The sequence below is a fragment of the Anser brachyrhynchus genome, assembly GCF_964034855.1.
Source record: "Anser brachyrhynchus genome assembly, chromosome: Z".
Classification (NCBI taxonomy): Eukaryota; Metazoa; Chordata; class Aves; order Anseriformes; family Anatidae; genus Anser; species Anser brachyrhynchus.
Genome location: NC_137697.1, coordinates 75,905,514 through 75,917,633, shown reverse-complemented (window position 1 = coordinate 75,917,633; position 12,120 = coordinate 75,905,514). Strand labels below are relative to the sequence as shown.

The window sequence follows — 12,120 nt, the reverse complement described above, 5'->3', positions numbered from 1 at the left end:
GGGCTGAGATATGACTAGCTCTGTTCCAGGCTTTTTAGCTCATGAGAAAACACATTTGCAGCAGAACTTCCTGACAACCTGCTGTGCTTGACTCATCCTTAATTATTGTCTTTTCCAGTGCCCATTTCTGTTTGTTCCCCAGCCCAGAGGAACTTTTTAATTTTTTGGTTTTTGTTTTTATTTTCCTTTTTATGTGTGCATCTGTGTCGGCTTCACCTTCTTCCTCCCTGGTACCTGAACACATTGTGAAGGACTATTCCTGGACCTGGCTTTAACCATCCTTTAAAATAAAGAACAAACTGCTCCCGGAGTGATAATTCTACTTAGGAATGGATAGATTCTCACAAGCTTAAATTCTGAAAGGTACACGAAATGGTCTGCTCTAAACTACACGTTGCCATGGTTACATCCTTCTGCGGCTCAGATGGGGATAGGGGCCAATTATCAAGTTTTGTTTGCTTGATTTTAAGTAGTTTGTTACCTGGATACTCAACAAATAAGAAAACTGAAAAAAGGCTTGTTTTTCTCTCCCTTAACTGAAGAAAAGAGAAAACAGTCATACCTGCATGTTAAAAAATCCAGCAACACTCGGATTCTTAGTTACGGGGTGGGGGGGAAGCAGTTCTGGACTGTTTGCTTTGCAGAGGGCTGGAAACCGGCCTGCCCATGGCTTCTGCAGCAGCATTGCAACGTGTTAGTAATTGTGGAATAAGCAATTGATCGCATAATATCGCTGTGAATCTCCACGGAGGTCAGGGAGAGGGGGTTAAATGCTGTCGTTATTTTATTGTTATTTACGCAACAGGGGTGTTTTTCTGCAAGGATCGCCAGGAAGTCTAATTAATGAAAGAAAAGGCCCTTTCTGCTGGGTTGTAGCACGCTGATGCTTACCTGTGTCATTCACGTTCCTGCTTTTTAAAGATCTCCCCAGCATGTTGCATGTGTTACCATCCTCCTGGACTTCATCAGAAGATTTGCTAACAAGCTGAAGATGGAAGAGAGAGGGAGGGTGGAGGAAGAGGGGGAGAGCAGGACAAAATTAAAATACCATCCTGTCAGTGTCCCTAATAGTTTATACGGGCAATGACAGAACAGTATTTTAATTTTTATCTGGTCTCCTTTCTACTCATTTATTCCATCTCCTGCTTGTTATCGAAGTTTCAGATTAAACTTAAAGATATGAACGTATTGCCATAATAAATTTATAAGAGGATATTTAAAGAGCAAAGATTTGAATGACACAAATGAACCTCAGTGTAGCAGAGCTGCAGAAAGGATTTGCAGAGCGATGCCACAGCAGTCAGAAATGACTGCTAGAATCTCCTTAATTAAAAAAAAAAAAAAAAAAAAAAAGGGACCGGAATGCAATAGGCACAGAAGGTGTTTCATATAAATTTAGGCTTAACTTTAAATTATTGAGTCTATTTTAAATAACCTTTAAAAAGGTTAAGAAAAACTAGTTTAAAGATTATTGAAAAGTAAGCTGGCTAGTTAGAATGTGGAAAAACTAAGATCATAAAAGCAGCACATTTATTCCTAATATGATCCTAAAATTTGAGTCGTTTTGACTTCATCTCTGTTGCACCACTTACACCTCCAAATGGCATGAAAAACAATGTTTAGGCAGTGTGGTCTTCATATTTGTTATTGTTTTATCCTAATGAATAGGACACTTCTGTCTGAGCGAATCCAGGAGCTGCTACTTTAAGGCAAAACCTTTTGGTTCTCACTTTCTGGAAGAATGATGGTCCTGTTTATGAAAAACTAGTTTGCAATTTGTTTAGATTACAAGTGAGAATCATACAACATGGCTTTTCTTTGCTATTTAAACAAAATTGACATCCACCAAGAAGGTTACTAGCACAAAGCAGGGCTCAGCAAACACCAGAAGAGCGAGTGAGTGGAAAAGTGATAAAAAAAACATGTGTGACTGGTCAGTTCTATGACTGTAACTTTTGCTCCGTGAGCCTGATTTGCAATTTATTATTTAAAAAAAAAAAAAGGAAGAAAAAAAAGTAAAAAGTGATTATCAGTCCCATTCCTGCAATCTTGCTTTTGGGTAAAGCAGAGAGACAATCCGTTGAAATGATGCTGCAAACAATTAAACTTTGTGCCAGACAGTGTCTGGAGGCAGGTTACTGCAAAAGGGCCCTGCTGGGGAGCTTGGTGGGCTTGGTGGGCTTGATGGGCAGCCCACAGAGAAAAGCAAGGTGAGAGAGGAGGCATGGGAAGGACACAAGCCTCCCGAGGGGCAATGACAGAGGCTCTGCAGCCTCCTGCCATCCCAGCACATGGGGCTGGCCTCTGGGCTTTGTCACATCCCTGCAAGGACTGCAGAGCTCCATTGTCCAGGCTCTGGTGATGGTGTTAGAAAGCAAAATGGGGAGACAGTGGTAGAAGGGATTGCGTTTTGGTGGGAAGTTTAAATCTTCCACAGAACAGCAGTGCAATCACAAGTTATATCTGCAGTTGTTCACACTGCCTTGAGACTTGCTTATATGTGCACACATATACACATACACTAATGTCTGCAGTGTGAGAGATAGCATCAGCCCATTTATTTAATAAATTGCTTCTAGGTGCTCCTTCAGCATGAACTTTTTCAGAGTGAAACATTTCTTTGGTTATTTAAGTTCTTTCATCTCTACCTGCATCTGATCTACCTTTTGAAAGGAAGGTATAAGAAACACACCAAGTTCAAATACTACAGCTACAGTAACATGAGGCAGAAACAGAAGTCTTTCCTTCAGTTATATGGCTGCAATTCATGCTGAGCATTCATTCAAGTGTCTTAGCCAGGGGTTCTTATCATGGGATAAAATAAGGTTTTACACATAAATACTGCCCTGCAGCTGGTTTTTATGCCAGATCACTACAAATAACAGAGAGGTTACATTAAAACTTATATAGCTAATACTATGCCTTCTTCCAAGGGATAAATATCTATTCTTTCTTCGCTTTCACTGAAATCAGTTGCAAAACTCTTTTTTGGGGCTAGAATTTTGCTTAGCAATCTCACACTCTCTATTTATACCAGAGACAACAAAATTACAGAGCAAAGAACAGGGAGAGAGAGAAAAAAATACAACAGAAAAGTGAATCAGAGGTATGGCTGGGCACTTAATGCACAGATGACCCTGTTCTGCCAGCCTAGCTTAACAGGGGGTGGAAAAAAGTCTTCCAATTAATAAGAAACAAACAAGCAGACAAAAGCACTGAAAAAAGAGGCAGCAGGGGCAGGCATTTGGTTTTGAAAGAAGAGGTATTTGTGGGCAGAAGCTGTTTTTGCAGAGTGCTTGCCGAGCCCCAAGCCTCAGGAAGTTTGCCCATCCTTCTCCATAACCTTACTGGGCTTCGATGGGCGGCCGCTGGAGAGGGGAGATGCTGAAATCCTAACCTAGGGCTGGTGGCTCGTGTCCATGCTGCACTCTATTCTCTGGTCACCTTCTGAGGTAGGGATGAGGAGAAAGCAAGCCGGAAAAACATGCTTCAGCAGAGGTGGCTGCAGCCAGGAGTCCCTGGGCTCCTCCAGGCCTTGGAGCGATCCTGGTGCATTCCAGGGGACTGCAGAACCAGGCTATGGGCAGCTCTCTCCTGCCTAAATATTCCCTGTGGCTTGGCTTTTCCTGGGCTTACAGGATTCAGTCAGATCTTCGGCTTGCTCTGGATTAGCTTTACCTTTAAATTTGGCTTGGACAACGCCAATGGAGAAAAACAGATGTAACTTGTAACAGCATAAAAAGGCCAGGAACTCTGCAAATATGTAATTTTCTTGAAAAAACAAACGAAACCTGTTTTCCATAAAAATAATTTTAGAAAAGGCTATTTACCTTAAACAACAACAACTAAACAAAACCAACCAACCAAAAAAAACCCCAAAACACAAAACAACAACAAAAACACAGGTATTAATTTTCACGGATGTAATTAGCATGTGATGGGCCAGATTGACCCCTGGGGTTCTATCAGTAAAGCTGGTTTTGTTTGTACTGTAGCTTAATTTAGCCCAGTGTGTGATAGCTGGGTATGTACAGTAACCATACTGCTCCTGAGAAAAAAAGGATGCGGCAATATCATGCTTTTTCACTTCTAACTTTTTCTCCTTTATATTATGCTTACACATATGCAGAGAAGGACCTGGGAGTATTGGTTGATAGTCGGCTGACTATGAGCCAGCAGTGTGCTCAGGTGGCCAAGAAGGCCAACAGCATCCTGGCTTGCTTAAGAAACAGTGTGGCCAGCAGGGCTAGAGAAGTGATTGTCCCCCTGTACTCAGCTCTGGTGAGGCTGTACCTCGAGTACTGTGTTCAGCTTTGGGCCCCTCGCTACAAGGAGGATATCGAGGTGCTTGAGTGAGTCCAGAGAAGGGCAACGAAGCTGGTGAGGGGTCTGGAGAACAAGTGTTACGAGGAGCGGCTGAGGGAGCTGGGCTTGTTCAGCCTGGAGAAGAGGAGGCTCAGGGGCGACATTATCGCTCTCTACAGTTACCTTAAAGGAGGCTGTAGTGAGGTGGGGGTTGGTCTGTTCTCCTACGTGCCTGGTGACAGGACGAGCGGGAATGGGCTAAAGTTGTGCCAGGGAAGGTTTAGGTTGGATGTTAGGAAGAGCTTTACCGAAAGGGTTGTTAGGCATTGGAATGGGCTGCCCAGGGAAGTGGTTGAGTCACTGTCCCTGGAGGTCTTTAAAAGACGTTTAGATTTAGAGCTTAGTGATATGGTTTAGTGGAGGACTTGTTAGTGTTAGGGCTGAGGTTGGACTCGGTGATCTTGGAGGTCTCTTCCAACCTAGAGGATTCTGTGATTCTGTGATATTTCACGTATTTAATGAAGTGCACTTTTGACTGTGAAAGTGCAGATAGATTTTGTATCTACTAATCGTGTTTGGGTTTAAGCTCTAAAAGTTAAAAAGGAAGCCTAAGCACCCTGACTTTCCCATTTTTGATGTAAGAGCCGACTGATTGCTCAGGAGCAGTGCTCGTTCTAGCTCCCCATGTATGAAAGCTTGAGCAATGTGCACAGTATGCCCATTTTTTCAAATGAGTTGGGCCCTACAGCTGCTCGTACCCATCCACCTGGACCCAAGACACTTGCCAGCATCCCTCACAGCTCAGCTCTGTGATGAACACATCAAGGCTTGGGTGCACCTCATCTGTTCCAAGAATTAGTTGACAACTGTAATTCAACAACAGTGGTTTAGTTTGCTGCATTGTCTTTCAGAAAGCTCCGTTCTTGCTCCTGTTGTAGCATTTCTCAGATAAAGAAGATGTAATGGGCTGGGCATGGCATTTCAAAGCCAGTCATTAGGGCTCATGACAGGCAGGAAAAAACAGAGCTGAGAAGAAAATGCTCAAGGCCCTCCGCTTGCAGACAACACATCACTTCTCTCATGTAGCACTCCTGACTGACCAAAATGATGGTTGTCATTTTACCTCATTTGCTATCCAAATGCAAAGCTAAACAGAGCAAAGCAATTGCTTGACTATAAAATTAACTCTGAAAAAGCATCTGTAATACAAGTACATATCATTATCTGTATTAACATAATTACTGGTCCACAATACCACTGCTCTTGATGCTAAATTAGTGTACCTTCTTGCATGACCTAGAAATGTGGGAGAAGTGCTTATAAAAAGCTCTTTTAACAGATGTTTGTGACTTTGTGGTAGACATTCACATATTGGTGCCCAACATGAAGGAGACACTTTTATATGTTACTGGAGGGGGACTGTAAAATTCAAAGCTTTTGAACATCTATAAATAGGGCAAGGCAAATTTAACCGTATTTGGGAGCCAAACTAATAGACTTTCAGAACTCCTGGTCAGGTCCCCCGACAACTTCTTTCTCATAATTTCAAGTCTTTCTGCTTCTGCTATGTCAAAGCATCCAGTGTGTCATCTGTAAGGACTATTCCAGAGCAGTAAATGTTAACCATTGGTGTGAACTTTAATTTTTAGGGAAAACTAACTATATTCTGCTATAGGTGAGCTACCTAGGTGTCATGATGGAAAAAATGGATTCACCTTCAAACAAGCATGGTTTGGGGATGAACCAGCAAGGGAGAAATGTTTCAGGGTTAAAATAATAACAACATAAAAAGGCTAGAGTCCTGTTTGTGGGAGAAGGCCTCTGGCAGAAACAGATAAAAAGAACAAATGTGACCAAAATCCGTGTCTGGTGGCTCTGAGATCTTCTTAAGATACGAGATACTAATAACATTTTTACAATGTGGCTACTAAACCTCAGTTTGCTGTGCTGGTATCACATCCACTAGCACTGCAACTCACAGTTTGTTGTTATCATTGTACCAATGACCACAGCAGCGGGGACGCCTGTAACTTCTTCAGAGGTTGTCATTTTCTGACAAAGAAAGGAAAGAGGGTAAGTCCCTGCCCTGGCCACAAGAGTAAATTTTGCAATTTTAGCATTTTCTAATGCACCTCAACCCATTATTACAGATGCGTTACACTTGATATTTAATTCAACTCTTGTGAAATGTATAAGATATTGTATATTGGTGCACGGACAGTGGTTAGCAAGACCTTGCAAGAACAAGTTCAGCACAGAGTGAGTCTTCTTTAGCATAGCTTTAGAGATACCTGTCATTTAGGTACCTTGTTCACATTATTTGAAAGATCCATTTCCCCCCCCCGGCTAGATACGTCTCCCTTTTTTGTACAGAATCGCAGAATGGCTGAGGCTGGCAGGGCCCTCAGGAGCTCATCTGGTCCCACCCCTGCTCCAGCAGGGCCACCCAGAGCAGGGTGCCCAGGCCCATGTCCAGGTGATTTTTGAAGATCCCCCAGGAGGAGACCCCACAGCCTCTGGGCAGCCTGTGCCAGTGCTCAGCCACCCGCACAGCACAGAAGTGCTGCCTGGTGCTCAGGGGAACCTCCTTGCTCCAGTTTGTGCCCGCTGCCTCCTGTCCTGGCACTGGGCACCACTGACAAGAGCCGGGCTCTGTCCTACTTGCACCCTCCCTTCAGGTGTTTATGGACATTGATGAGATCCCCCTGAGCCTCCCCTTCTCCAGGCCAAGCAGTCCCAGCTCTCTCAGCCTCTCTTCCTGTCCCTTGATCATCGCGGTGGTCCTCTGTTGGAGTCTTTCCAGTATGCTTCGGACTGCCTTGCACTGTGGTCCCAGAGCAGGATGCGGCCAGGCCTGCACGACATGGAGCTCAGCCAGCTGGAGGGGCTTGGAGCTGGGATGCTACTCCGCTACTCAGCCTCTTCCCTCTGTCAGAGTGAATTACTGTGCTAAACACATCACTGTTTGCTGTTGCTGTGAACTTCAGTATTTTTTCTCTGTAGCCTTTCTGCACCTTCCATAGAGCTCAGACGTGGGAAACGTGTTTACCTTTCCACTTCAGTCTCTGCCACAGGCCAGATCCTCTGCCTGCCCTGCATGCTGGTGGAGTATAGTGTTTCGTGTTCCAGAAGGAGGTAATTGCTCTGTTTGTACCTGTTTATATAACCACATTCAGTTCTGGAGATGGAATGTGTGTTAAGAGTTTAGTACCATTAAAAAATGGACATCAGCCAAAGGGCCGCATTAACAGGGCCTACTGCATTTGCTGCATTTTCCTCTCTTCGGTAGCAAGGCAAACACAAGTGCTAGGTGTAGCAAGCCTTCAGAAGGTGCACCTTTCATATCCCAAGAGTTAGTGTTCACAGTGCTGGTGCAAGACCTTCTCAGCACATAATGAGAGAAAGCTGAGTTGTATAGGTTACGGGGCTACATTTTCAGAATTTTCTGAGGGACACACCTATCTAAACCCAATTTTAAGAAGCATTTCTTTTCCCTTCAGACGGAGGAAGGGTCCTCAATGATTTAGGAACTTCTGATAGCCCTACACTTTTAACGGCCCCAGGGGAAAGACAGTACTATGCACTGTCCTGTAACTTCATCTAGGTTTCAGAAATGTAACGGCATTTGATCATTGTCACAGCATGAACTTCAACCCAGCTGGGAAGTGCATCTTCAAGCAATACAAGTGCCTGAATGTCAGAAGTACCTTCAAGTATTAAACCCTGTGCCTTTAAGGAGGGTGCATTTGGCATTAAACAGACTTTCCAGCTAATGAATTTCTCAAGTTACAAGAATAATGGCCTTTTTAATCTTAGCAAGAGTAATTAAACAGACATTTGTTATTAATGATGTTGTTAATGGCAGCAGATATTGAATTTTCTCTGTAGATATCATACTGTTGTATAGTGGTTTTTCGGAGTTTTTTATTAACTTGATTGGGCAGTGAAGCTAAAAATGTAGAATATATTTTTCTCCTGTTTCTGAAGGTATTTATTTTTTCCATGTGTCTGGAAAACTCTTCTTTGCCTTCATTTTATTATCATTGGAGATCCTTGCCTTTGCCTTTCCTCATTGGCCAATGCGACAGCAAAAGAAGGACAAGATCCCGTCTCCTGCTACCTGTGAATTGCTTGGAATCATTTTTGTAGAAAGAGATGTGGGTGGCAGCAACTATTTCTGCAGTCCTTTTGCAAGGCTCGCTGGGAATTCCCATTTGTGCTTCACCTCAGGGAAACGTGTGTTTGTTACATGACCAGCTACAAAGCCTGGTTTACAAAACCTGGTTTTACAAAACCAGGAAGCAGTTGCTTGATCTCACTCAATGCTGTGGAGCAGTCTGCAGCTGTGGAGATGTCCCTGTGGAGGAGACTCCTTCATTCTACTTCTCTTACACATGTATTTTCAGCATTACGACTTCAGATATCCCCGAATATCTGAACATTGTTGGACATTCTGCTCCTTGCTTTACATAGTTTTCCTTGGGTTTATCACTTGCCAGTAGTTATGGAAATCACAACATCTTGTGCTCTTTCTTATCATCCTTTATTAGTCCTGGGAGCAATGACGAATAAAAAGTGGGTTTATTACCATGTAGGATTCTCAGACCTTTGTGATGGGAAGACAGTTTAATCAGAGTAATTTTTCCATGAAGTGAAAGCCTTTCCTGACCAGGCTTAGAAGAAGCTTTTGTAGTGACATGGGACCCTGCTCGACTCCTTGTGCCTTTTACATCTTAATTTCTCCTGAGAAAAATGCTCGACAAAAAGCTTTAAAAAATCCTCCAAACTCCAGAGACCAGGATTTGTCTGCTTTTGGATCATGTCTGTTGGTGGATGCTTTCCAAGCTCTCATGTTTCTGTGAATTCCAGTTTACACCTTTTAAAAGTGCTCCTTTTGATTTGGCTCGCTCTCCGCCTGAGTTTGGTCTCAGCTCCAAGCCTGTTTCAACCACATGCACAACCTGACTTTCCTGCTCTTCCAAGTATTAGTATACATCTAAAAGAAAGGGAAAAAAAAAAAAAAAAAAAAAGCCCTGGCATTAGCTGCTAATTTCCCTTTCTCTGTCAAGCTTGCACTAGTAGCTCTGAGCAATTTGGTCTCATTTTCTCAGGGGAGTAGGACTGAAATAATCCAATGTTTATTTTTATACAAATTCTCACAGTGCTACAATGTTTCAGAGACTTCCTGGGATGTTTCTAGTTTTTTCACAGGCTAAAAGGCCATTCTCAGAGGTAGCTCCTTCATGTAAACCTAAAAATGGCACTTTCCCACAATACAGCTTATCAGGAAGTTTAAAGTTCAATAGTCTCTCTCTTGCTCTCTCTCCCTGTCTCACACACATGAAAGTAGAAAATAAAAAATGAAGGGACTGTTCCAGTTCTGCTGAGAGTTGCCTTTCAATCATTTCATTTCAGTGTGCTGACTGATCGTAATAGCTTGGTGGGACCTGTGATGGCCTAACGGCAGAAAGAGGAAAATTTGTGGGGAAAGATAGCCAATTTTATTCAATAAATTTTGATGGATTTTTGCAGCAAGTGATGAGCAATGCTCACAATACTCCTTTTGCTCTGGATTTATGGATGTACACCCATTTGGATGTAGACACAAAGTTAATCTCAGTACCAAGACATTAATATTTGAATGGCTTGATTCTGCTGTCTCTTGAGTGTCTGGGATGGTTTGATTAAGAGTGATTAGATGAAATGCTGTGTAACTTCAGTACTCTGAGGATGGGTTTTCCAGGGTAGATTGGTTTGGTTTTAATTCTGCTTACTTCCAATCCCAAAGAGATTGCCAGCAAAACTGTTCAATAATTCAAAGAAAGATGAGTTAGTGCTGGGCATGTCTGAAAACATTGGGTAAAGTCCTGGTCTCCCAGTTTTTCTTATGTTAAGGAATAAATATGCTTATGTGAATAAAGAGTAGTCACATTAGCACTGGTGCGAGGGTCACAGGAAAAGAAGCCCATTTTCTTTCTCTGGTGTTTTGTGCAGGGTCTCAGTGTACTGCAGAGGCATTGGGAAGAGAAAGCTCCTTGCTGTCTCAAAATTTCAGCCCCGTTTTTTTGCTTGATTGCTTATTTCCACCCCGGGGGCCCTTGCTCTTAGGGTTGTTGTTAAAAAAAACTGCCTTGCTGGCATTGCATTCCAGCAAACAATTTGCACCTCTGTAAACCGACCAGTGCAGTGGTTTTTATTCTGATGGCTAATCATCATCTCATGTTTTAAAGAACAGCTGCTGAGGACTTTCCTGTGCCCAGCCAAGCAGGCCGTCCTAGTGATGCTGAGGAACCTGGAACCTGAATTACATAGAAAGGAAAAGTTCTTGGGCTGGCACTCATTTCAGACATCTAAAGACCTGCACACCATCCACAGTCTAGAAATAAATTACAGTATTACAAATCTATTTCATAAAGCAGAACTGGCAGAATGAAAGCAGAAGCCCATTATTTTTTCTCTGTTAGACTACAGCTCATCACATGGAAAAGGGGAGAGAGAAAGCACAGGTCCTGCAGCGGTGGTGTGCTCTGTTCTTCTCTGAATATGACAAATTTCAGGTGTCCAGCAGCCACTGTCCAGCACCAAGGAGAGCAGGTGCTGGCAGATGCTAATGCAGCAATAGCCAGAACTGGGAAGATTTTATCCCTGTAGTTTGCTCTCTCTGGCTGAGGTGGGGTGTCACTTGTGAGAGTGGCTTTGCTAGCTTGTGTAGAAAAGGAAAAGTGAGCAAAACCTGTGCAGCTTAAAGCTCAAGCCCATAAACATTATGTTTGACCCACTACATCATTTCTCCGGGAAACAGGAATGCAAAAAAATGCAGACTAAGTGGCCACAGTAGGAACAGTGTGAAAAAGTCACTAAAAAGCCTCAGCACAATGAAGAGGCAATAAAAGCAAAAGGGAGGTCAAAAAAAGATGCTAAATTGACATTTAAATACAAAGGAAGCAATTACGCTTAGATGGCCTTTGGAAAGTAGAAAAGAGCTGTCATTTTAGTACTTCTAAGTAGTCAAGAAATTGTTGATATGAGATTTACGTTAATAGTTTCAGATGCTGTGAATAAAACTAAACTGAACACAGACCCTCATTGTCATCACAAATTCTATTTTTTGAGTTTTGCATCCAAAGAAGAAACTGGAGATCCAAAGCAAGACAAGCAATAAACTTTCCTGTGTTCAGCCACAGTAGTATGCCTAATCTCTTTGAATTTCAGAGGTGTTTTGTTTTTTTTTTTTAAATACTTAGGCAATAGGATTATCTCACTGAATTGTAGCTGTCTTGAAGCTGTTAATGTCCAGCCTCAGTTACCTGCCCAGCTCTTTCCATAGCCAAGGGAGAAATGAAGATATCTCCATGGGTCAACTCTCCACACCTCGGCTAAGGTAAAGCCTGTCAGAAGAAGTGTACTTATTTTTGATCAGTATAAACGTCTTTCAGTGGGAATTACAAAACAGAGATAAATATTCTCCTGGGTTTCAGCCACTAAGTGGAAAATTTCAAAATTAAACAAAATCTCAAGTGAAAAGTATCATCCTGAGTAAGAAGTCTGCAGTTCCGTTTAAAACAAGTTGAAATTCTGTTTTGCTGAACAATTTCAAAACGTTTCTTCCTGAACTTTCCCAAGTCTTGACAAACTCCAGAAATGTTTATCCAAGAGACACCTTGGGTGTCTGCATATCCAGCCCTGAGCAGTCTGCATTGGAGAGCCCATGGCTCAGGGGAGCTCGGTGTCCCTTGGGAGGGAAGAGAGCCTTTCTCTCACAGGTGAGAGGCAGAACAGGAAGAAAGTCACACTGGATAATTTTAGAAACCTGCC

The 12,120-nt window shown here is 42.7% G+C and overlaps 1 protein-coding gene and 1 long non-coding RNA gene across 2 annotated transcripts in view; one reads left to right on the top strand and one right to left on the bottom strand.

The window, feature by feature from the left end:
* LOC308185728 (uncharacterized protein) overlaps window positions 1–330 on the top strand; it is a 7,942-nt gene extending 7,612 nt beyond the window's left edge. The window contains exon 2 of the mRNA XM_080574235.1: window positions 252–330. The gene's annotated coding sequence lies outside the window, so the exon portion shown is untranslated. The remainder of the gene's footprint in view (window positions 1–251) is intronic.
* The window catches only part of LOC308185729, a 25,102-nt gene extending 22,792 nt beyond the window's left edge, over window positions 1–2,310 (bottom strand). The window contains exon 1 of the long non-coding RNA XR_013943708.1: window positions 892–2,310. This is a non-coding gene — a long non-coding RNA (uncharacterized lncRNA). The remainder of the gene's footprint in view (window positions 1–891) is intronic.
* Window positions 2,311–12,120: the final 9,810 nt, after the last annotated feature.